Below are 27248 nucleotides of genomic sequence, written 5' to 3'. Positions count from 1 at the left end.
ATAGCCAAAATGTGGAAGCGATGTAAGTGTCCATCGATAGATGAATGGATAAAGATGAATGGATATATATATATATAAAACACTATTACTCAACTATAAAAAAGGATGAGATCTTGCCATTTACCACAACCTGGAGAGAAGGTGAAATAAGTCAGAGAAAGACAAATACTGTATAATTTCACTTACATGTAAAGTCAAAAAATCAAAACAAAAGCAGAAACAGACTCATAAATGCAGAGATCAAAATAATGGTTGACAGAAGGGAGCAGGGTGAGGGATGGGTCAAATGGGTAAAGTGGAGTGGGAGATACAGGCTTCCTGTTATAGAATGAATGTCTTAAGAATAAAGACACAGCATAGGGCATATCATCAGTGGCACATGTAAGTGAGAACTAACTAGTCCAGACATGAAGCTATAAAGATCTGAAGTGAGGGGTGGCAAGGGCTAAAGAGTTTTGGCCATGGGGGAGTGAAGAGAGAATTAAAATGGGTTCACATTTTCTAGTTTGGGTGACAAGCATTCATTCATTCATCAAACAGGTGGTGCTACATCAGGCACTGTATACGTCAGGCATTGTGCCAAATGTTAGAGACAGTAGCAAGAACAGGAAAGTCGGGGATGAGAGGATCTGTCGTCTATAGTCAGACGCAAAGAGGTTGCAGGAGGACACACTTCCCCTTTTAATGTCCAACAGGCAGCAGGAAATACCAAACTCATTTGCCTAAAAGATGGAAGCCCTCAGAGAACACCAGGTGGCAGCATGGACTTGGAAGTTAAAGTGAAGCCGGACCAGCTAGTATCCATTAAGTCTCCTATTTTACATCTGAAACAGATTAAAACAAAATACCATTATTCTTAGGAGAGTACTTTTTAAAAATTCATAAGTAATGTTAACTAATTAAATGCTTGTTTAAACATTTATAAACAACTTTTTATTGGGGGAGGAGGTAGTTTGTTCTACAAAGATATGTACACAAATATTGGCTTTTACGTAACATCATTTGTCAAGAAAAAATCCAGCAGAAATATGCATATGATTAAGGCAACAGTCTTCCAGCTGGATACATATTCCCAATATTATTGCACTGTACATTACTGTGTTCACAGTTCATAAGCTAACTGCTTCCAGTACTGGCAGGGTTGGAAAATACTGTAACTGTGGGAACCCAGAGGTTATAATGCTGCTATATGAGGTGAATGTTTTGTTATATAATTAGCACATTATTTTCCCTTGTGTGTTTCATGTAGCTCTGTTTTTATATTTAGCATAATCCTTCTACCCACGCTTTGTGTCCCATCCTGCCCCACCTTCCCTGAAATGAAGCATACTTAATAACCCCTCGTTCTCAGGTTGTTTTGTCTTTCTCTTACAATTAGTTCTCTAATTTCTCATTTCATGTGCTCATAAGTCTCCCTATAATCCAGCAGTGTGCTATTTTTAGGCAAGGAACCAGTGTGAGGGCTCAGCATCAAGCCAGCACAGCAAAGGAAGACCCAGAGACAACAGAAACTATACCTTCATCCCCCATGCTAAGAGCTTCATTGGTGTGTTAGAAGGATGCAATTGGTAATTAATGCTGACTCTCAGGGGTTATGATGGTTTGCAAGTCCATGATTTGTAGTTTGTTGTCTAAAATTATTCTGCATTGTTTAGTCAATGGTAGTAAATAGTTCATTCCAACGGTGAATTTGGTTCTTCCCAACTAATCCGTTTGTTGCCCTTCTGTACGTCTAAATTATTGAAATTCTTCAGGTATTGATCCTTGGTTCTTCCAGCAAAGTAGGAAAAAGAAATCAGAAGAAACGTCCATTGTGAACAATCCACCCATCAAAACAAGTGTCAGTTTCTGGGATTTGGTGGAACTCAAGAGGGCAGAAAAAAAGAAGAGATTTCTGTAACACATGGGAAAATTGGCACAGAAAAGGGGAGAGGGAAGAAGAAAAATAATCCAGACAAAAACATTATACCACCACCGAGAAGTATTTTACGAAACAGCTTTCAGTATTATGAAAGGCAAAGAAAATCGGAGGAATTGTTCCAGATAAAAGGGACATGACAGCTAGATGTGTTGTTTGAACTTGGATTGGATCCTGTGCTAGGAAATAAAGGAAATTATTGGGCTAATTGACAAAATGAAAATATGGACTCTATATATTAGCGCTACATTTCCTGAATTTGATCATTGTACTGTGGTTAAGTAAAAGAGCATCCTTGTTCTTAGGAGACGGAGGCACAAACGTTTAAGTGGAAAGGGACATGATGTTGACAACTTATAGTTCAGAAAAAAAATAGAGATGAAAAATCAAATACCATAAAATGTTACCACATGTTGAATCTAGGTAAAGCTTAAAGCCTTGTGGAAGTTCTTCTCACTGGTCTCACAACTTTTCCAAACATTTGGAATAACTTTAAATTTAAAAGTAACAATGATGGGGCACATGGATGGCTTAGTCAGTTAAGCATCTGACTCTTGATTTCAGCTGAGGTCTTTATCTCAGGGTCTTAGGGTTGAGCCCTAGGCAGGCTGCAGGCTCAGCAAGGAGTCTGCTTGAAGATTCTCTTTCTCTCTCTCTCTCTCTCTCTCTGCCTCTCCCCTCACTTGCATCATCTCTCTCTCTCTCAAATACATAAATAAATCTTTTTTTAAAAAGTGACAATGATAATGATACTAATAATAATTCTGAAAAGCTAGACCTAAAACTTCATACTAGCTACATTTTTTCTGCTTCAAATTAGACTAGCACAGTTAGACAGCTTTGTCTAATCATCTGTGATCACCATAGAGCTAAATATGCTTGAGTCTGTGCTGAAAGTTTACGTTAAATATCTTCCATTTTAATTTGTGTGCATATTATTATAATTATATAAGATAATATGTATTATAGAATAATATATTACATAATATAATTGTTATTATTATATTATTTAAATATTTTTCTGAAATATATTTTATTTCTTTATTTTTAACTATTTTTTTAAAGTAGGCTCCTCACTTGAGCTGGGGCTTGAACTCACCACCCTAGGACCAAGGGGCAGATGCTCTACCGACTGAGTCAGCCAGGTGCCCCTACTTAAATATTTTTAAGAGAAATGTCAGTGCAGAAAAAGAGACCTTTTTTCTGAATCATTGAGGGTAAGTTGCCAACCTGATAGCCCATAATTGCAAAATATTTCAGTGTGCATTCCTGCAAACAAGGGTATTCTCCTATAGAACCATAACACAACCACCAAAACCAAAATGTTAACACTGATACATAATCACCATCTGATTATGAGGCCCCCCTCTCACTATTGTGCTCCTCCTAATGTCCTTTACAACAAGTGGATCCAGTTCAGAACCACCCATTGGGCTTAGTTGTCTATCTCTTTGGGCTCCTTGGCTCTGGAGCTGTTCCTCAGACTTTCTTCATCTTCCTTGGGACTTTTGAAGATAGTACACCAATTATCTTGTGGAATGTCCCTCAATCTCTTGCTCCCTCATGATTAATTCAGGTCATGCCTCTTTGGCAGGAACATCACAGATGTGTTGCTGTGTCCTCATTGCCCAAGAGTGCTGGCACATCATTTCATTGTGTCCCGTTGTTGGTGATATCTCTTTGATCACTTGACTAAGGTATTGACTTCCAGACTTCTCTGATGTGAAGTTTCTCTCTTTTTTTTTTTCTTTAGAATTAATAAGTATATTGTGCACAGGTACTTGTAGGGTAAATATCCCATGTCTCAACACTTGCAATTTATTCATTTATTATATCAGTCTAGACTCATAGTTTTCTATTTTCTTCGATAGGTTATGCTTTACTAGTAATATCATTTATTTTAAAGTACAAATTGTGCCAGACTCAGCTAGTGCAGCCCCTGCAAGCTGGGCCTGTGTTCCTTTGACATATCCCCATCATTCTTTGAGTATACTTTCTTAGCTTCTGACACACACAAAAAAAGAGTTTTCTGTCTCAACTTGTACTTTCCCTGTCCTAGCCCTGGAATCAGTGAGTTCTTCAAGGAAGTTGGTTCCTTTCTGTAGAATCATGTTAAGAAAAACAGATCTGAGTGCTAGGAGTTTCGTTCGCTGTTACTAGGGCATCACTTTACTCAGTAGACAAAGTCAATGTATATACACCCGTGTGTATACTTAAATCTATTTATTGTCTTTATCTTCCTCTCTATTTTCTGACAACCTGTATGTTCACACTGATACCACCAATTCCAATTCAATACTACTGAGGTCCATTTTGTTTTGTCTCCATCTCTGGCAGTGAGAAATCTATCTCCCATTACCCTTAATATATTTACCTATTTGATCAATTCCCCATATAGGAACATTCTCTGCTGCCACCACTCATTCCCCATCTGGAAGCTTTCCTTACGACACCTCAGCTCCAACACCTCAAGGTTTGGCTGCACCTCTGCTTCCTTCCTGGACCTCGTCCTGACGCTCTTAGCGCTCTGATTCCCCAGGCTGCCACCATGCTGCACAAATACCCTCCCCACTTAGCCTGGACGGACTCCCACACCCCATGCCATGCCACCCTTCCCTAAGGATTTCCTTCCCACCCTACTCAGGTTTTAATATACCTACCTCACCCCCCACCCCAATCCCTTGAGGACACGGCCACACAGGGATGCCCTTCTCATGCTGCCCAAGGGTTGGGTGCGCATTCTTCTTCCAGCCATCTTGTCCGTTTGTGACCAATTCTTTAAAAAATCAATGAACATAGAGGGAAAATAAAATTTACACGAAGGAATCTCCACACCATGGCAATGTGTTTATAAGCTTAAGTGAAGCAGGCTTAAAATGAATTATGTAGCTATCAAGGTAATAAACCATTAAGCTTTAAATTCTCTGAACTCAAATCATATGACATTTGCCCAAGTAGCAGAGACTTGGTAGACTGTGTGGAATATGAAAGTCAGAATGGCAGGATCTGCTCTTCCCTCCTCCACAAGATTATGGAACTATTTCCGAGTTTCCCAGATGACATTAAGAATTCAGAGAATGTGTCTCAAAAGCTGTTCCATTTTAATGAAATCATCTGTTGATTCTGTTTCTATCAGTAAACAAGCAATCAGATGTATTGCATCTTTTCTTCTACTAAGTGGCAAGTATTTACTTGAACTCTCAGCACCCCAGACCACCTGGCACAGTGGTGATGGAAGCCACATAGGTCTCTGTTCTGTCCCCAACTTTGAGTCATAGTGTAGATGATGCCATTTGCTTGGCTACTCTCTGAACTTTCTTAGCTCTTGATCTACATCTAAACTTCCAGCTCTTCAACAGAGGCAACGTACTTCCCAGGAAGAGGGTGGGCTTTGGAGCCAGTCAGGTATAGTTTGAAATATATTTAGGTAAACTTAGTTTTTTCATCTAGAGAATAGCATCTAAAGTTATACATATTTTGCTAACTTTCTGTGAAAGTTTGGGAGAGCATAAATGTAATGGGGGAAATAATTTGATAATTATGTGTGTGCTTTTTTTACTTCTTAGTTTCCTAATACATGGCCTTGGTCCTAGGACACTCAAGGAACCCATCTGCCTGAGGGAGGGAGATTAAGATTTCTATAAAAGGAACACAAAACAAAACTAACAACAACAAAATGACAGATAATGTTCAGTTGCTGTCATTTAAACTGTGGTTTAGTTTAAATGAAGCAAAACATTTAGAGCTTTAAAAAAACATTAGAAATACAGCTTAAATGAAGCAAAACAACGGCCTTTCAGGCGAGGCTTTGCCATAAGAAAGGATTACCTAAATTCATTTATCTTTTTCTTTAGCTTAGAGTTTTATGTAAGGGACAAATAAGAGCAGAAGAGGAGCAGAGAAACCTGCCTTTTATGTAGAGGACACAGAGAAAGAGAAGAGTGAGATAGTCAGATGGATGTGCCCTGATTCTTCCCTCTGAAATTTGTTATATAAGTTGGGTACATGGACTCTTATCTTGCTACTTGTCTGGGTCTCAAGAAGGAGGACACAGCATAAGCAGCCATATACCAAACAGGAAACAGTCTATCTAAATAAACTTGGGAGTGCAATGTGGTCAGATAGAGAAATGCCTTGAAGCATAGCTTCCCAGGCTATTCTCATCCCCATAAGACAAGGACACTGTTAAGGCCAATGGACCTGCCATGGGGCTGCTAGGATAAGGCAAAGTGACCCACAGAAGAGACTAAGGGTGGACGGTCTGGCCAAGTGACCACATGGAAGATAAAAGAGAGACTCAGGGGCCAGCAGGCAGTGAGAGAGGAGAAACTAATTGACTGGCTCTGTCCAGAAGCATTGTCCAAAAGACCCATCAGCCCAAAACAGCAGGTTTGGAAGGAGTTGATCAAGCAACATCATTCTAGAGGCCAACAGATGTTGCCAGGTAATACTCCAAATTCAACCGAAGACCAGAGGACCCCATTTCGCCCACAAACCCAACAGGTTATGTGGCCACTCCATACTACCTTCTACACCAACTACTCCATCTTACAGAGAAGGCAAAGAAGGAGTAATCTGAGAGACAGAACATTTTTATCCAATTGAGAATTTTTTTTCCAAAAAGGATCGTTTTATTTTTTTTTAGGTTGGACCAAGTTTAAACTACATTAGAGATTTGTTTTGTTTCATCTCCCCACAGAGTGGGTTAAAGCGAAAGGCTATAAAAGGTTTTATTCCTGGTCACAGACTCAAACCGCTATAATGCATTGCCTGCTTATTCACATGATGCTCTTAGCCCCAACTCAATCCTAATGTCTTCCACCAAAATAAGCAGCCAAGAAACTGAAAACAGGGTCCGAACACAGCCAAGTCATCTTCCAAGAGTGGTTATTAGCATCCCATCTGTCACAAGCTCTCTCTGCCAACAGTGAGAGAGTGTTGCCCATGGCCAAAGATGGGATACTGTGGGAGAGCAATGGGTTCCAGTTCCTTCTTTGTTGATCATACTTAGTATGCTTCTTTTCCATTTCTTTAAGGGCATGATGTTGAGTTTCATGGAAATGAGAGAAAGTATTAGAGAAGTTTTCATAAGGTAACCTAGGAAGACTTTCTGCAACTCTGCCCATGGTAGGCCAACATCAGCTATTCTGTTTTCATAACTTTCAGGGAAGAGCATCAGGGACAGGCCTATATACCGTATCTGAGTAGAGATTTACTTTTTAAACAAATTTCTGTGCTCAACTGAATTCTTAGGACTTGAACCAAAGGAAGAAAGCACAAAACACGAAGCAAAACATGAGAGGAAAGTGTCCAGGTCTAAATGTTTACTTTGTACCACCTGGAACTGTATCGTAAAATACAAGTGATTCAGTTTACGAGGCTACCTTGCCAAAATAGTGCCTTTAAAGGTACTTGGGACATAATTTGTGTTTAATTTTAAAAGAAACCTATTAGAAGTGTGTGTGTTTTATTTACCAACAAGACTAAATTGCTCACCAGTGTGAGCTGTGTTTTTGCCCAAGCTTTGCAGGTGCAGACGTCTATATAAAAAAGCCCTAATTCTGAAGGCAAAAATAGGGATTTTCCTACTGGCAGTTCCCTCCTTGGTTAATTAGATGGCATTAGGAAGAAAATGGTTGGCCATGTTATCTAGAAGAAAGTATTATTAGAGATGGGATTATATCCTAAAAACATTTAATACCCTGTGTTCTGGTCTCTAATATGCCATCTGGAGCAGCTACTTGGGCAAAATTACAGCAAATTGATAGAAATATAAAAAATTGCCTCAATTTATTAACATAGATAAAACTCCCTTGCTGAAAAAAATAAGCTTGTTAAGTGCCATGTGTGAGTTGTGGTTTGACAGACAACAAATACAGAAGATGAAGAGTCACAAAACTTGACTTATTCGAACCACCAGCACATCTGTACTCTTAAAAAACAAGAAACTTCTCAGAGACCCACTTCTATTTTTGTAAAATAAAGATCATTTTTAAATTTTATGCATTTATTTTTTTAAAGATTTTATTTATTTATTTAAAGAAAAAGAGAGAACAGGGGAAAGGGCAGAGGGAGAGGGAGAGAGAGAATTTCCAGCAGGCTCTGCGCTGGGTGCAGAGCCCAATGTGGGGCTCGATCCCACGACTCTGAGATCATAACTTTAGCTGAAATCAGGAGTTGGCCATTTAACTGACTGAGCCACACAGGCACCCCTACAAAGCCTTTGGAAGTGAAAATTTAGATAACTATCAATTCCTAGGTCTCACACTTCCAGCTTAAACAAAAATGGGTGTTTTGATTAATGAATCATTGTGTTTATAAGGTCCAACATAAATAAACTTTCATTATAATAACCTCATTTCAAAAAGCTTCTCATGCTTTCTATCAATTACATTAGGATGAGAAGAAAGATTGAAATACTTAAGAAATGGTTCTCCAGAAAAAGGGGGGGCGGGCAATGGTGAATACACCTGCTACTTACATACTTCTTACCAGATGCTGCAAAATGAGGTAGAAAATGAGAACAAATTGCTGGTCCCACAAAGATTATTTCAGTTCCATTGGAGACCACTAGGAAGTCAACTCCAGCTGAATCAGTTTAGATCCAGATGGAGAGCAACAGGGTAACTTCATGGTAAATCCTCTCCATTTTTCCTTTAGAAATGGCTCTGGATTTTTTTTCTTTTTTCTTTTTTTTTTTTTTTACAATGAGTGTCTGCAGTTAGGATGGAAATTTCTTGTGGTATGATTCATTCCTGGTTTTGCTCACAGAATTACTCACCATTTTTTGTTTGAGAAAAAGCATTTGCCATGCTAGAGCCTAGAACTTTCTTTAAAAGTAGGAACAGTTCTAATCTCAGACTCATAATTTGGATGGTAAAAGTTTTGCAGCTGTATCTAGCTACCTCTTGAAAGCTCTCTTATGAGTACACATATAAGTGTTGGAATGTTCAGTTGTTAAGAAAACAATAATAGAAGACCAAAGCACTTTTTAACCACCTTGTTAAGGTGTGATTGACATGCAAAAAGCTGTACATATTTACTGTATACAACTTGATGTGTTTGGAGATAGGTATACACTGTAAAATCATCATAATCTGTGCCATGAATGTATTAATCATTATATAAATAATAATAAAGTATTATTATTGCTTTTTGTGATAAAAACATCTAACATAGCATCTACCCTCTTTGCAAAATTTTAAATATGCAATAGAATATTGTCAAGTATAGGCTATATGCTATAGAGTAATCTCTAAAATTTATTCATCTTGTATAATTGAAACTTTGCACCTTTTGTCTAATACCTCTCTCTCTCTCTCTCACCCTCTCTTTCTCACCATCTCCCATTGTGCCTAACAACAACCACTCTACTCTCTGTTTCTTTGAGTTTGGTGCTTTTAGATTCCTCATATAAGTAAGACCAAAGCATCTTTTCCAGTTAATGATTATGTGATAGTAAATTGGAAGAACAAAATCTAGGAGGAAATAAAAATAATTATAAACCCAATGTGTTTGGGGACAACCAAAATTCCACAGTTTAGGTGGACAATAAGTGGTGCACAATCTATCCAAAACAAAACTTTCTGAAGGAAATGCGTTTCATCCAAATATTTTTAAATGTGGCGAAAACTATTATCTGAACCCACAAGGAACGCCTATGAGAAGGCTACATACTTTGCCTTTTCTGAGCCATATTAAGGAACTAACCAAGGTTCACTACAACTGATCTAAGGGAGACCGTTGATTCCTAGTATGGGATGGGAGTAATTAGGCAGCTTCAGACTGGATCCCATAGTGTTCATTTGCCCTGACATACATATTGGGTTCCTGTATATGGGTCATATGCACAGCCCCCATATTCCCTACTCCCACCCCTGGGCAACTTAGTCACTGACCCCTGTTTGAGAAATGTGACTATTCCATAGGCAAAAGCACTTTATAGTTACACAGAGAGGGTCCTTTTCAGTACATGGGATACTAGTTAGTGCAAAGGTACTTTGATATCTTCAAAGACTAAATCCTCTTTTATCATATCTGACTTCAAAGTTTTAAGCCATCCAGGAGCCTCCATGATCTGTTCTTACCATCCCTTTCCAGGTTGTTCACAACACCCTCTCCCATTATCCCGTACTTCTGTACAGCTAGAGTACTAGAGCTTTGTTGGTTTTGTTTAATATCCCCACATTTTCTTTTGTTTTACTGCCAAAAATCTCTTTCTCCTCAAGTTGTAACTACTTATTTATATCCCACCCTCCCTTCTTACAAACAATATTTAAATGACATTTCTTCTATGAAGCCTTCCCTGAATCTCCATCAACACCTGGCTGAATGTAATCTTCCTTCACTGCTATATTCCAATAGCAGTTAGTACATCTTTTATAGGGAGACTTTGTCATATTTTAAGCCATGTTTGTTATTTCTAGGCAACTCTCATCTTCCCTAATGAGGATGATAATAATAAGAGCAGCTACCATTGCTTTGAGGGCTCAGTGTGCTGTAAGGACTGTGCAACTAGAGCTTGAGTCTTGCAGTTGCTCTATAAAGCAAGCATTTTGATCTCTATTTTACAAATGAGCAAAAAGGTTTAGAGAGCTTCAAGTGGTGAACTCCAACATCACAGGCCAGCAAGTGCTAATAGTGGGATGTAATAAGACATGCGTACAACCCCAAACCACTTCTCTTAGCCACTGCCCTATCACCAAACCCAGAAGTTCTTTAAAAGGGAGGTATAGGGAGGTGTCTGGATGGCTCCATGGTTGAGTGTCTGCCTTTGGCTCAGGTCATGATCCTAGGGTCTCAAGATAGAGTCCCACATTGAGTTCCCCTTGGGGAGCCTGCTTCTCCCTCTGCCTATGTCTCTACTTCTTTCTGTGTCTCTCATGAATAAATAAATAAAATCTAGATAGATAGATAGATAGATAGATAGATAGATAGATAGACAGATGATAGATAGATAGATAGATAGATAGATAGATGATAGATAGATAGATAGGAGGTGGAGGAGGCTCACCACTGCACACCTAAACTATACCTGGCACTGGAGCAGGAACTTTCATGTGTTCATTATCTCATTTATCTGTGAGTTACATGGTGTAACCCACACTTTGCAGCAAGGAAAACCAAAGTTCACTACACATATGTTTTTTGAAAGTGAACTGATTAGAATAAGCCATATGTAATGCATTTAATTGGTAAAACGTTGAGACCCAGAATATATAAACACGTCCTACAACTCAACAAGGAAAATAATAACTACCGGCAAGAAAATGGGCAGAAGACATGAAGAGGACAAAAGATATTTAGCATGGAAGAAACCAGAATGACCAAAATCACATGAGCTGATGTTTTGACTATTTCAGTCTTACTAGAAATAATGGGAAATACAAATTACAACCACGAGATGCCATTTCACACCCGTCAAATTGACAAAAATTAAAATCTTTGACCACCCCACATGTTAAGGTAATAGGAAGTTTTGTATACTGGAAGTGAGAGTGAAAATGGCACAGACATCTCAAGCATTTTATAATGCCTTTGGGACCTAACAACTTCACTGCTACGTATATTCCCTAGAGAAGCTGTCCTCAAAATTAATACAGATTTGTTCACCTCAGTACAGTTTAGGGAATGGATGTGGTATTGTAATATAATGGAATATTTTTTTACTGTGTTAAAAAGAATAATCCAGGTACACCTGGGTGACTCAGTCATTGAACATTCAATTCTTGGTTTCAGCTCAGGTCGTGATCTCAGGATTATGAGATTAAGCCTTGAGTTGAGCTCTTCACTGCTTAGAATTCTCTCTCTCCCTCTCCCTCTGCCCTTCCCCTCCCAAATAAAAAAATAAATACATAAATAAATAAATACATAAATAAATAAATCTTTAAAAAATACAAAGTATAATCCATATATCAAAAATGGATCAATCTGACAACCTAATACTGAATTTAAAAACCAAGTTACAAAAGTGTACATCTATGAAAAATTTAAAACAAAGATACCAAATACTGTTTATGGGTACTATGTGGCAAACCTCTGTAAAGTATATGCAGTAAAAGTTTTTTTTAAAGTATAAAAAGTATTTTTTTAAGTACAAAAACAAAGTACTTAAGTATTCACATTAAAAGTGGATTGCTAGGCCCCATAGGCATTATAAAACCTGTCTGAAATGGTTGTACCAATTTTCATTTCCATTTCTATTTCCAGCATATAAAACTTCCTATGACTCCCAACATTTGGAATTGTCAGGTGTTTTAATTTTGGTCAATTTGAAGAATGAGAAATGGCAACTCATTGTTTTAATTTCTATTTCCCTTCATTCTAGCAAAGTTGAATATCATCTCCTCTGGGGAAGGAGATAAAGGATGAGATTAGGGCTTTTACTAGCTTTGTGTCTCGACTAACAACACCACAAATTTAACAGCTTAAACTAACACCCATTTATCATCTCTCAGTTTCCTTGTGTTAGAAGTCCAGACAAGGTTTTGCTGGGTTAGTTGTCTCGAATCCAAGCTTGAAATCGAGGAATCAACCAGACAGTGCTCACACTTGGGAACTGGACTAGAAAATATTCCAACTTCTGTCAAAATGTAGGCCAGTTTCATTTTCTTGCAGCTATAGAATCATGGTGGCCAGTTTTTTCAAAGCTGGCAGTGAGGAGAGAGGTTCTCTGTTGTTGTAAATCTCTGACTTCCAGACACTCTTTGAAGGGGTTCCCTAATTAGACTAGGCCCAAACAGGATAATCTCCTTTTCAGCAAACTAAAACTCGGCTGATTAAGGACTTTAATTACATCTATAAAATCTCTTACCCTTTGCCGTATAATGTAACTTAATCAAGAGAATGACATCACATCATCTTGCCATATTCTATTACTTAGGAACAAGCCAGAGGTTCTGTGACTCAAGGGGAAGAGGACATATAAGAGTGTGGCATAACCCTAGGGCATGTCCACCACAGGACCGGAGCCTTGATTTTGTCTAGGATATGTTCTCTCTCTTAAAAAATGGAGTCTAAATCTTAACATTTATTCAATATTGATGTTGCCTCCACCGATATCTGTTAAATTGTTTCTGGGACTTTTCTTTATCATTGAAATAGTTCAAAATGTAAGCAACAAAGTTTTTAAAAAATTACTAAGTAGGCTCACCAGTAAAGGACATTTCAAAAGACCAATAGAACAGAAGAAGAGGGTACAGAAGAGGTCAGGTTTGATGATATCATCACTTTTTCTAAACCCCAGATTCTGAGAGCCCTTGATTACTTTTTTTGGCCTATTTTATTATTTTTATTTTTTTAATTCTTTTTTTAGACACTTCTTTATTTATTTATTCATGAGAGACACAGAGAGAGGCAGAGACATAGACAGAGGGAGAAGCAGGTTCCCTGCAGGGAGCCTGATGCGGGACTCGATCCCAGGACCCTGGGATCATGCCCTGGGCCAAAGGCGGCACTCAAACACTGAGCCACCCAGGTGCCCCTTCTTTGGCCTGTTCTAAAAACCAGTGGGCCCACAGATCCAATGTCTGCCCTTCATGCCCAATTAACAAAAAGCGTCTGTGTTATGTTTTTATTTGATGAAACAGGAGATGAGCTCCTTTGGTTCCCGACTGCTGAGGTTAGTTACTGGACAGCATCTGGCTTCTTCTCAGAGTTGCCAGCTAAGAGCTACTGCAAATCCAAGAAAACCAGGACCTAAGATCATTAAACACATTTTTGGTCACATTCCTGCAAAAAGAAAATTAACCCCACCTCGAGTAACTTGTTGACAAAGTGACAGAAATTGATACTGTCAGGAAAACATGTAGTCAAATGTGGCTTAAGTCTCTGGCCTAAACTCTAAAAATGCATTTACTTTACTATGAGTTAGCAAAGCATAACAAGTTTCAACAAGATCAGAACAGACTGGAGGTTTGAATTATATAAACACATTTTGGTGCCAAAAGAAAACACTGTAAAGTAGTTTAAGCAACTCAAAGAATAGAGTCTGAGTAAACTTTTTAAGCAGGGAAGGAGAAACCAGTCTTTTTCTAGAAACTTATGGAATGATAAAGATACCAATAACTGGTTTAACATTTTCAAACTCTTTCTTGCCCCCCAGCTTATTTAAATTGCTTATTTGCCATTTTATTTGCACTTACTTGAAATTATTTTGTCTGTCTTAACCTCTTTCAAAAAAAAAAAAAATTCAATGAAAATAAACAGAGAAATCGGAAGACCCCTCTGGAAAATCCTCATTTCAACCTTCTTTTAGTTCCACGCCTAAGGAGATTCAGGGGATCAAAGTCCTCCATCTCTAGGCATGAATGGGGCCCAGAGAAAAATCACACCATGTAAGCCTCTCTATTGATTTCTGTAGGAGATAGGTTTAATTTCAAGAAGGATCATCTTGTTTGGGAAAAGAGATTGCTACAGGGCATCTTGGTGGCAGGGAAAAGAATATGTAAAGGAAGTAGCAGTCTGACTTGCTTAAGCCTAGTGCCAGGTGAAGGGTTAGAGCATTGATTATATATCTATGAGTTTCTGGTGTTTCGCTCTTTGTGGCACAGGTACTTCCTCCTTTCCTGTTGGAAACTTTGCTGAACTATTACCCTAACACTACTATAGTAGCTCTGCATTAATCTGTTAATAAATTACCACAAAACTCAGCAGTGTAAAACTGTAAATCTTTACTATTACACATCATTTCTGAGGCTCAGGAATCCAAAAACAGCTTAGCTGGGTAGCTCTGGCTTAGGGTTGCTCTGAAGGCTCTAATCAGGGAGTCAGCTCAAGTTTTAGTCATCTGAAGGCTTGACTGGGGCTGGGTGATCTGCCTCCAAGACCGCTGCCTCATATTGTCGTTGGCCAGAGGTCTCAATTCCTTGATAAATGAGTCATTCTATAGGCTGCTTGACTGTCCTGAGATAACAGTTGGCTTCCCCAGAAGGAGTAATCAGAGAAAGTAAGGCAAAGCCACAATATCTGTTATTACCCATCCTTGGAAATGACATAGCATCCTTTTTGCAGTATTCTATTGGTTGCACAGACCAATCCTGATATAATGCAGGAGGAGATCACACAGGGTGTGGCTATCAAGAGGCAGAGATCACTGGAGGCTATCTTGTCAGCAGGCTAACTGCAACTAACTGAAATAATGAATTACTGATACTTGCTTCAATATTTTGCTCTCCTATTTCAAGTGATCTCTTTTCTCTAATACATTGATTTTTTTATTGTCTTTGGAATTTAAAAAAAATCTGGTAATATATAAATGTTAGGGCTGGACTTTACATGTTGCCCCTCCAGAAGTGTGTTTGCTTTATTTACTTATTTTTTAAAGACTTTATTTATTTGAGAGAGAGCATGAATGGGGAAGAGGAGCAGGGAGAGGGAGAAGCAGACTCCCCATTGAACATGGAGCCTGATGGAAGGCTTGATCCCAAGACCCTGGGATCATGACCTGAGCTGAAGGCAAACACTTAACTGACTAAGCCACTCACAGGCCCTAGGAAGTATACTTACTTTAAAAGAGAAGTTTCTTTGGGGGTGAGGGAAATATTCCAGAATAAGATAGTGGTGATGGTTGTACAACATTATGAATATATTAAAAACTATTGAATTATATACTTTAAAATGCTCAGAATATGTGATACAAACTTCACTGGAATAAAAAACAATTTTAATCAAGGGCGTCTGGTAACATTCACATCAAATTTGCTGATCCAAAAAGACTTACAGTTGCTTTTAGCTCTTTACATTGTTTGTTCTCTCAGCTCAAAACTGAAGTATGATTAATCCAGAAACTATCAGGTCCTGGGAAAAATGATATATGGAGCTCACACTTAGGGTAGGCTGGAGTCTACTGGAAATAACAGTAAGTACTAGGGCAGTGTAATGGCAAGTTTTTAAGATCGCTATTGAATCACATTCCTATGATCCAGCTCACATGATCCTTCCATTGGGAAATACACACAGCACATCTTATTCTGGCCTAACAAATGTTATCAGTAGATTTGTGTATTCTTTGAGCATTTCCCCTAAGATCACTTATGTCGGGGCATTTTTTTGCACAATTTGTGATTTCACTTGGTAATTGTTTTCCATTATGTTGGCTTGTGTCATCAGCTACTTGAAGAGGCGCCAGATTTTTTTTTTCTTGTGTTTAATACCCTTTGTGGCTATGAGACTCAGTCTGCCAAAGACCCTTGATCAGTTTTTGTTTTCCTGCACACACCACCCTTGTCAGTAATCAGGAAAACTGAGTCAGCCTCAACCGGCACTGATGGTCACAGTGTGCCAGGGATCACATCTACTGTATCATCAAGTATTAAACGACTGTCCCAAGTAGTTCTTAGTCCTGAGCCTCAGAGTGGTTACATGACTTTCCCAGAGGTCATACAATCAGTTGAAAATATATTACCTAAAGTAAGACCCTTAGACACAGAGCATTCTGCTTTGAAGCAATTCAATAAATTATAATAAAATTCAACTGAGATTAATGAAATTGACCTCATCTGACTTGCTATGTACAAAGATTGTGTGTGAGCTGGAAACCTACCTTCCCATTTACCAGATTCTCCATAACCTGACTCTTATCTTTCTACGATGCAGAGGGAGATGCATAGGAAATGGGGGTCCACAAGCATGTGACTTTCAGACAGGTCCGGGACTTGTCTTCTCCACCTCTCACTATCTTTTCTTTTGCTCTCTTTCAGCAAGTCCAGAACAGAGTCATGAGTATGAGAGCAAAGCATGACACTGCTTATCCTGTTGATCAAAGTCATGAGGTCAGCATAGCAGATCTGCTCGATCCTCTCAAGGCTCCATGAGTGTTTTCTGTCTCTTGGAGGCCTCTTCTAAATTCTGTTTTTCAGGTTTTCTGTGGCAGCTGGTAAAATAAGGAAATATTGACTCTCAAAATTCGATAGATATCATGTAATAAAATGCTTTGCCTATTCCTGTTCTGCATTGATATCTTTTATTAACTGGAATCATAAAATATCTTACGTATAAGCCTAAGTTGAGTAATAATGAAACTTTTGTAATCGCTGAAATTGTTCGTGCTTTGGAGAGTCAGGAAAATATGTTTAAGGGTGCGATGGTGCCCAGCTATACTGATATAAGGGAATGTATGTCAATATTAATGTCAAATGAAGGGAGACACAGGATACTTCAAAATGTGTCACTAACAGCAATGGGATTTGCAGCTCAAATTTGCAAAGAGGTAGTTAGAAAGACATTCCAGAGGTGGAGGGTCAGAGAATTTACAGAACCCTTGTCCTTCTGGGGAATGAAGAAGGGAATATCCAGAGCTCAAAAAGCCTTGTACTGAGGCTTGCAAGGGGAGCCTTCTGATAATCCCAAAATAACCACTGCGACCTGATTGTGTTCTTTGGTACCTTTTACAGATGAATAATCCTGAGGTCCAGCACAGCCAGATCACTGAAATCTTTCTGAAAGGAACTCATTACATATTTCTACATCAACAAAACCCATAATCCGTGATAATCTCCTTTTCACCAGGACGGAAGGGGAAAGGAGGAAAGGAAAAGGAACATAAGAAATTACTCATTTTTTATGGCTATCATGATAAAGAGGTACTTGCTTTAAGAGCCTGGATATCAAGAGTGTTTCATTTGAGTGTCTCCACACCTTGGGAAGGAAGTTTGAAATACTCTTGCATGCAAAAATGAAATATTTTCATTGGTAATATAGTCTTTTGACTAAGGATATTAAAATATTATATTAATATATAAATATTAAATATATATTATATTAATATATAAATATTAAAAATACTTCATAACCAGTAAAGTCATAGAAATTGGTATGTAAACTTCAAAATTTAGAAACATAACTTTATATACTCTCAGAAAGAAAAAATGAAAATTCATGTGTTTTTTAACATCACTTGCCAAGTGATTGAACTGCAGTAGAATTCCTTAAATAATTCTAATAATTTCCAGATTATTTATTGATTTTTAAATATTGTTTATATGATCTTTTGTTTGACACGGCTGTCACTAGCCACATGATGGCCCCATCTGAGCTCTAATTTATTAGAGACATGTTCCCACCACATCAGACTTCTCACAACTTCCCTGTTAAATTGACCAAGATAAGGTGATCTGTGATGCTGTGAAGTGCATGAGGATCATTGTCTCTCATCTCAGCTCTCCGATCTCCCCGGTGTTCTCCAGGGCTTCACTCTTTTCTCTCCATGCCCTCTGGTCCCTCATCCCTGACGGGACTACCAGGGCAGGTTGCCCACTCGGAGCCTCTCCTGGCATAAGTGAATCAGAAGGTAAAAGGAAGGTAGGAGAAAAGAGACAATGAGGTGGAGAAGTGCTCATCTTCGTCACCAAGAGTCTGCCCCTTGTCTATAGCCCCCACCCCACCTGCACCCCAGCCCAGGCGGTGGGAGATGGTGGCAGCAGGTCCTATGTAGGGCAATCTGTGGGCAACAGGTGCAGGTTTGAGCTCAACTACTGAGCAATATACAAAAAAGTGTAAGACAAAGGGAGGAGAATAAAAGAAATGCAAATGAAAGTCACCCACAAATTGGGCAAGGGCTCTGAGGTTTCCCAGAGGCAAGAGGGCTCCAGCTGAGGCTGGGTCTGCCTCAGGAAGGAAATGGCAGGAGGGCATCTGAAGGGACACCCGGCTCCTCTGTCCAGCAGCTTGCCATTGGTGTCCGGCCAGAGGGAAGTTCACTTGGTTACTTACTGGTGTGCTGACCCTTTGGCTCTCAGGTAGGTTCCCTCCCACATAGTCCTCTTCGCTGTGCTCAGGGTCCCCTCCCACCCCATGGATCACGGAAAAGTATCAGACAAGTTCCCCCAAGCCATCTGAAAGAACCCAAACAAATACCTACTAGGCCCAGTAGCTCCCCAGCTGCTACCTGAGTTTTACCATTCTCTATCCCTTGGATGATGTTAGGCATTGTTTGAGGGGTTTACCAGAAACATCTTCCTCAGCTCTGCTCCGTGTCCATCCCCTCCCACCCAGGAATTTTAAACTTAGAATCCTCCCACACCTAAAACAGAATGTCTCTGCCAAGGTCCCTAACCCTGCTCTCCAACGTTCAAACCAGAAAAATGTGTTAGAATTGTATGTGCAATTTCTGAGACTATGTAGCTGGATTTATATTATTCTTTTTTTCGACTTATCACAGTTACTGTTAGATTAATGATCAGTTGGAATTTATATAATTCAACATTCTTTAAAAAAAAAGATTTTATTTATTTATTCATGAGAGACACACTGAGAGAGAAGCAGAGACACAAGCAGAGGGAGAAGCAGGCTCCATGCAGGGAGCCCGATCTGGGACTCGATCCTGGAACTCCGGGATTGCGCCCCAGGCTGAAGGCAGATGCTCAACTGCTGAGCCACCCAGGTGTCTCATAATTCAACATTCTTACAATCCCCAGCCATGCTGGTGGATGCTAGCTGAATCAGCTCTCCCTATGCTATCAAATACAAGAACCTAAAAGCCCCTCAGCCACTTCCCAAAGAATGTTCTGTGGATTCAGCAAATCCATGCAGTATACTGGGGAGTAATATTCTGGGGATGTTAAGCCAGTGTATTTTTCTGTTATTTGAAATGACTGGTTTCTGAGTCACTCCATGGTTTTCACATCAAGTGTCACTCCTGGACAACTGGGACCATAGAAGTGTCTTCATGGTATAGAGGGGATGCCCTTACCATGTGACAGCTGAGTTGTGAGGACCTCAAGTCCTCTCGAGGGAAAAATATGCAAATGTAGAAATCAGAGAGGACCATGAAAGGAAAGCCACTTCTTCTGACCCAGGTGGACTCTGGGAGGGGACGGAAAGGAAAGGAAAGGAAAGGAAAGGAAAGGAAAGGAAAGGAAAGGAAAGAAAGGAAAGGAAAAGAAAGGAAAGGAAAGGAAAGGAAAGGAAAGGAAAGGAAAGGAAAGGAAAGGAAAGGAAAGGAAAGGAAAGGAAAGGAAAGGAAAGGAAAGGAAAGGAAAGGAAAGGAGAGAAGAGGAGAGGAGAGGAAAGGAAAAGGAAACTTAGAGGTCATCACCTTCATTTTAACCTCTCCTCCCCTGGCCAAAGTAGCATAGGAAAGAGATGGGATAGATATGATAAGGAGAAAGCCCAAATCAGAGGGACTTTTAAGACCTGCACCATTTTTGGAACTCTAAGAGTAAAGACCACAATGCGATGTGGCCTCAAGACATTGTCAGCCAAGTTTTCTGGGCCAATATTAGCCGCATTGCTAGAGGAACATCTGGTGTCCAGTTCCACTGGTGTTAACGGTCTCTCCTGCAACATCTATGCTTGGCAGTGACAAGGGTGCTATCAGCACCAGGTCTGATCCGCAGCAGGATATTGGCCCTTGTTTCTGGCTAAGTGACCTCTAAGCTTAGTTTTCTGGCACTCAGAGAGATTCTATGCCTACTCATAATCCTTTCACCGTATTCCTTTTCTGTGTAAACAGTATGGAGCTGGTTTTCCTTATTGGCAACTATGGACTGTGGCTAAATCATAAAATAACTCAAGGAATGGGATTCTGTAAGAAACAAGCCCAAACATGTGAAATTCATTGAGTAAAGAAATTAGGGTACCAGAATTTGAGGTTAGATGACTCTGCAGCTATAAAGCATTTAATGAAGCTATCACCTATTCTACTTTTGGTCACACGTTGAACAGAGTATAGTATTAAAAGAAATGGCAGGGGATCCCTGGGTGGCTCAGTGGTTTGGAGCCTGCCTTTGGTTCAGGGTATAATCCTGGAGTCCCAGGACCTAGTCCCACATCGGGTTCCCTGCATGGAGCCTGCTTCTCCCTCTGCCTGTGTCTCTGCCTCTCTCTCTCTCTCTCTTTCTCTCTCTCTCTCTCATGAATAAATAAATAAAAATCTTTAAAAAAAATAAAAGAAAAAAATAAAAGAAATGGCAGGAATGATTTAGGATGCTTTTTGAGGATGGTCTACTTTTATAGACCATTCTCAAAGTCCTATAGTAGAAATATGAGCTTAGCCTGAAGATGACCTTCTGAGAGCACAGAGGAAGGCTGGAAACTTGGAGGAGATAAATTGGAGTAAAAGCAAGCCTAATCTGCCACACATTTCCCACACACTTCTCATTAACCAATTTTTTGGCCAAGAAAAGAGAATACAGTGTAGGGAAGTGCTGGATCATGGCTAGTGCCTTGCTCACACAAGGCTATTACTTTGCACAAATTCAAGGTAGTTGCCATTGATATTCAAGACCAAGAAAAGAGACAAGGCCCAGAGAATCATGGTATGGAGCATGGATTCTCAGACTCAAAGATTACACAGACACATGCTTTGGCTGTAGTCATTAGCTCATGAAATGGATAAGAAACAAATCAAACCTATTCTTAGAAACATTATTAATGGAATTATTCTCTGGAGAAACCCCAGTATTTGCTAACATTAACCAGAAATAGTTCAACTTCTTTGGTAATCTCCACAACCCTAAAGTGTAGATGCTAAGGTCTGTGCCATTTTTCATCTGTGGGGCAATGTTAGGCACTGTTTGAGGAAGCTGGAACATGAGAAGCTATATGTGAACCTGATAATACCTCACAACATCCAGAGACACTAGAATTGGAGTTGGGCATATTAACTGACAGAGACATTGGGTTGTTTTCCTTTAAGAAAGCAATAATCATAATTCACACAGGAATGATTATCTTTGGAAATGTAGATAGAGGAATGCGTTTAGATGTTGAGTGACCAAGGGATAGTCTGTCTGTAGCAGAAATAGTTATATGTTTACCCTACAGCTATTTTTACTACTTGGTTTTTGTCCAGGTAGACACAGTTATGCAAAATCATGAACCAAGTAGAGAATGAGCTTGGTCTTAGGTACAATCCAAGTCTATCATGGTGGCTCTGTTCTGTAAACTGGTGATTGATTTATACAAAGACATGGCATATAATCCTGGCCAATGAGGAAAGAGGAAAAATTGGGGGGACTTTTGTCCTGAGTAAGACACAAAAAGGAAACAGTGCTTCTTCCTTTGGATATTATTGTTTATAGACATGTTACCTGAAACTGCAGTTCTCTCTTAGCCTGAATATAAAACCAAAACACATGGAAGACAGAATCATACAGAAATGGATCCAGAAATACTGATTATACCATGAATGGTGCCATATTCCCTTGAACAGATTTTTGTTAAGGGAGACAACAAAGATCTTTAACATTTAAACCAGATGGTTTGAAGTTTTCTATATTTGTATCCCAAGTCATTCTAATGATACAGTTCACAAACCTAATGTATCATCAAAATCAGAAGGAACTTTTTTCACACTGAATATACACCAACAGATTGTTATACAACATCCCCCCCCTTTGATCCTTCTCTCAAGTTGAGAAATAGCTGATTATAAATTTTTATGAAAACAAAGAGCCAAGAATAACCAAGACAATCTTGAGGATGAACAAAGTTAGAGGACTTAGACAACCTTATATCAAGTCTTATTTTAATCATCATGGCCTTGGTACATGGAAAGACAAATAAACCAATGGGCGAGAACGGAGTTCACAAAGAGACACATACATACATAGTTGTTTGATTTATGACCAGTTACTCTACACTGTAAGATAGTCTTTTGAACAAATGGCATATGGATATCCATATAGAAAATCAGACACCGTGCAGAAAAAAATTAACTTTACCTCTTTTCTCATATATATGCAAACATCAATTCCAAGGGCACCAGAGATCTAAATGCAAGAGAGCAATAAAGCTTTCAGAAGGTAACATAGGAGGATATCTTCATGATCTTGGGGTAGGCAAATCTTTTTTAAATGGTATACCAAAACCATAAAGAGAAAAATTGACAAATGAGACTACATTAAAATTGAGATCTAAAAGACAGCATTAAGGAAAAGTCAAGCTACAAATGGACAGAAGTGTATCTGACAGATATAAAAGATAGAAACATAAAATGTGTATCTGTAAAATAATATATAAGGAACTCCAACAAAGCAATAAGCACAAACAACCCAAGAAGAAATGCACAAAAGATTAAAAAAAAAGATACCTCCCAAAGGAGACATCCAAAGAGCTAATAAACACTTGACCAGAAATATGTACACGTGTTTTCTGAAGCACATGCACAACAATTTTTATTGCAGCACTATTCTTAATAATCAAATATTAGAAACAACACAAAGGTCCAGTCAAGACAGACCAGAAAATAAATTGTTGCATTTTCATACCACAGAGTAAAAGTCAACAATAAAATTGAACACATTACTACTGCTTCGCTGGCCTCCACAAACAGAATGCTGAACCTGGTACGAAGGAGTATATGGTGTCTCATTCTATTTGAGTAAATTTGGAAAAGAGGCCAAAATAACCTATGGTAATAGAAGTCAGAATAATGGTTGTTTCCTGGAGTGGAGTAGGGTAGGGAGTGACTAGCTGGTGGCCTTAGAGAGGCTTCTGGAATGCCGGCAAAATTTGATGTTTTTTCCCCTAGGTGTGGCCCCGCAAGTGGGTTCACTATATCCAATTTCACTGAGCTGTACCATTTGGAACAGTATGCATGGATGTGACACTTTATAAGGAAATGTACATCTAAAAAAAGTCACTTGGGGTTTGACTTTTCTCTTTGCACATGCCCTCCAAGAGAGAATAGTATGTGATGTCACCTCCTTTAAAAGGAAATAAACTCTTAAGACAAGTTCTTAGAAAAATGTAAAGATGAGGAACTGCTTGTTGTTGAGCCTCTGGATGAAAGTGAAAACACACCTGGGGCCCCTACCTGGGAACATCTTGCCTAAAGAGTAAAAAATGCATGGTTATAAGGACATCGTCTACTCTAAGAAAAAATATATGATGAGTAAGATCAGATTAAATGGAAATTTAGAGAAGGTGATAGAAACTTCCCAAGAAAGGTCAGGGATGCAGTTTTAACTGATGCTCTCAGGGATTCCAGAGAGTGTGGGAAAACCCTGTGGGATTATCACGCCATGAAGGACAGCAGATTGCTTCAACAAATGCAGTAGAACGTTGCCATCTCCTTATGAGGAACTTTCTAATTGAGATCTTTCAGGAATGGTGATTTTGCCCTCCCAGCTTTGTCTTATTTTAAGTACTCTGTCAGGAAAGCATTTTACCCTTTCTGAGGTTTTCTTGAATATATAAATTATTCTCTGTAGTATTTTGGCTCTGTTTACTTAACAGGGTTGAGAACAAAGGCACACTATACAAACCGTTAAAATGATACAGGGCTTCAGAAATGTTAAAGAAGTTGATCAGACAATTACAGTTTTTTTTAAACAATGGAATATTCTAGAAGGTCATAGGTTAAAGGCATTTAAGTCAAGTAATGGGTTTAAGTAGAAAGAGAACAAAGCATTTGGAAGACTGCCTTGTTTTTTGTCAATGTTCATGAAAAGAGAGTTGCATGATCGGCATTAACCCTGTCCTGTGCTCTTTTCTCAACATTTTAACTACCAAGAATCACTTTTTAAAATCTCAATCTCAAAAAAAATAAAAATAAAAAATAAAATTTCAATCTCCTTCTACTCCCATATTTTATAAGATTCTGTATGTCAAAAAAAATTGCACACTATACAGAATTCATTTTCATTTATTTAAAAAGATATATGATTGCCAAAGAGAACACCTACCTGCATGAGAGAACCAGTATAATCAAAATCATATAATAAATTCAATCTGAAGGAAAAAGAACATTTTAGTTACATTGTACTAACTCAATAAAAATATGACTTTAGAGACTTTTGCAAAATTGAAATTAGCGTGCAAATTCCTATTATCACCTCAGTGCTCTAGAGACTTGGGACGCCATTGTATGAAGGACAGCTCTGCTTTTTGTATCGTTGTATCAAAGACTTTAAGAGTATATACAAGGTTTATATATAATGGATGCAGAGTAATTCTAGATACACTATTAATATCTAGTCTTTAGAAAGTCTTCCACTGGCATTTTTCAGTCTTCTACCTTGAATTCAAACACAGAGAATTGTTGTTAAAACAAGATGGACATTTTTTCCATGGCCCAATGCTTCATATTCAATTTGTGAATTGGTTCCCACTGACAAAGATTCTCCTCACCTCCTAAAATCACTTAGTTGACAGTGCAAGGGAACCAATAAAAAAATTCTTATTCTGCAGGTAGGGAGCTCAATGAGGTAGAGATATTGTCTGAAGTAAGGAACGAGTTGATAGGCCAAATTTCAATTACCCACAGTAACTATGTTTTTCTTTAAAGGCAATAGCAACACATCTATTATCATTGAACCGCTACAAAGCAAACTCAGAGTTCTGTCCACCATGACATCAGGTCACCCAACAGATAATTACCGGTTTTTTGGTGTTGTGATGGGTTGAATTATATGCTCCCAAAAGATATATTGAAGCTCCAACCTCTGTAAAAAGTGGGAAATGCCGCATGAGGTCAGAGGTAAAGATTGGAGGGGTACAGTGGCAAGCTGGAGTCCCAGGGATGGACAGCTGCCAGGAGAAGCCAGGAAGGGGCAAAGAGAGATTCTATCCAGAGACCTCGAGGTACCATGGCTCTGCTGACACCTTGATTTCAGACTTCTAGCCTCCAGAACTGGAAACAAGTACATTTCTGTTGTTTTCAGCCACCCAGTTTGTGGTCCTTTGGGATAGAAACCCTAGAAGACAAACACAAGTGCAAACACTTAAATTTCAATTAAAGACCAGAAGCGTGGGGACTCATTATTTTCCCTGTAATGAAAATCTGGCTCCCATAAATGAGCTGGTTTATTTCTGCAAGCACTAACATAAGTTAAAAAAAAAAAAAAAAAAAAAAAAAAGACCTTTTATGCAGAACCACTTTCTGATGGTGGTTGTAACTTTCCATACCTCACTATCTGAAAACCTCCTCCTAGGAGATAAAACCTCAATGTGACTCCAGTTCCCTTGAAGACACACCCCTTTTAATCCACAGCTGATCTAATACTTCATACAAATACTCCTAGCTAGTACTCCTGACCCAAGAGACAGGTTTGTGTCAATCTAAAAATGTCAATATTATTGGAATTAAAGCTTACTGAGTAGTATCCAGACAGGGAACAACTTCTAAAAATAAGACAAGGAAGAAAAATCACCTTGTTCCATGAATGCTGAAAAATAAAATACATCGTTTGTCCTAAGAGATGGTCTACAAATATTTCCCGCTGAGACCTGCTGTGTATTTCCAAATCATGTTCCACAGAAAACTAGCCCATGAACTACTCTTCATCAAGGCGACTTAGTCATTTGATGCATTTCAGAAAGACAGCATCCTCTTTCTCTGGGAGACTCTCTATGTGTATTTGCATATTAAATCCTCTCAGAGACTGTAGTTAAAAACATAGACAAACATGTTTTAGCTAATATTGTATTTCCCCAAATACCTCCCTAAGACCCTCTTTCTCTTATAAGAGCCATTAATATCTAGGAACATACTTTGAAAAAAAACAATGGGCCCACCAAGCACACTCAAGTTCCCCACTGCAAGAGAAAACTGAACTATTTACTGGGATGTGTATATAGTTGACTTTCCAGAAGAAGCACGCATGAAGAGATTTATTGGCTTACTGAGGATGAGACATGGGTTCAGAGTGGTGGGGCCCTATGCAATCTGGGGGTGGGGTGGGGTGGAGGACCCTTTAAGGAAAAGCATACAAAATGACCACAGAACACAACACCATTTCTTTCCTGTTCTTGGGAATAGTCCCAGGCAAGTGAGGGTTTCTGAACCTTATGCTTCATTAGCTTCATGGAAAATCCACCTCGACTTTAAATATGGTTGGCTACATGGAATAAAGTCAAAACTCAAATTAGGGGTGGCATCAACAAAATTGGAATGTGTTTCTCTCTCAGGTCATAGTCCAGAGATGGACACCGCAGGGATGGCGTTATGGCGGCTTCGTGTGAGGTTCTTCTATCTTGTGGCTGTGTCATTCCTAGAATGTTGCCTTTGGCACCAAGTCTCCCAGGCAGGCAGCAGGATTGAGAAAGAGCTAGAAGAATGAGCATGCTCTGAAGTTTAGGGACATGCTCTTTGAGGTGCATCTAGAGCTTTTTCTTGCATCCCGATCCAATGCTAGAGTTTCATTACATGGGCTCCCTTAGCTGCTTACTTTCTTAGAAAGGAAGTCTGTATTCCAGGTGGTCAGGTACCTTGGGGAAATGGCAAGGGTTTTATTATTGTAGAAGTAGAGGAAAATCAGTACTGAGACCGCTAGCATTTTCTTCCTCCTATCTCTCGACCTCTGTCTCTCTCTCCTTGTCTCTCTCTCTCCTCACTCTGTGTGTCTCATTCATTTTTTTTTTTTTAGCTTCTTTGAGGTCAATTTGT

At 39.0% G+C, this 27248-nt stretch overlaps 2 long non-coding RNA genes across 2 annotated transcripts in view; one reads left to right on the top strand and one right to left on the bottom strand.

The window, feature by feature from the left end:
- LOC111090319 overlaps nucleotides 1-17453 on the top strand; it is a 92580-nt gene extending 75127 nt beyond the window's left edge. Inside the window, exon 3 of the long non-coding RNA XR_005371571.1 lies at nucleotides 17311-17453. This is a non-coding gene — a long non-coding RNA (uncharacterized LOC111090319). The remainder of the gene's footprint in view (nucleotides 1-17310) is intronic.
- Nucleotides 17454-22385: 4932 nt separating this feature from the next.
- Nucleotides 22386-27248, bottom strand: part of LOC119869525 — a 38761-nt gene continuing 33898 nt past the window's right edge. Inside the window, exons 2-3 of the long non-coding RNA XR_005371567.1 lie at nucleotides 25241-25557; nucleotides 22386-24878 (exon numbers count right to left, since the gene is read on the bottom strand). This is a non-coding gene — a long non-coding RNA (uncharacterized LOC119869525). The remainder of the gene's footprint in view (nucleotides 24879-25240; nucleotides 25558-27248) is intronic.

This window comes from Canis lupus, chromosome 16, assembly GCF_011100685.1.
Source record: "Canis lupus familiaris isolate Mischka breed German Shepherd chromosome 16, alternate assembly UU_Cfam_GSD_1.0, whole genome shotgun sequence".
NCBI classification, from domain to species: domain Eukaryota; kingdom Metazoa; phylum Chordata; class Mammalia; order Carnivora; family Canidae; genus Canis; species Canis lupus.
The sequence above is the reverse complement of the archived record's forward strand: the minus strand, read 5'-3'. Positions and strand labels throughout refer to the sequence as shown.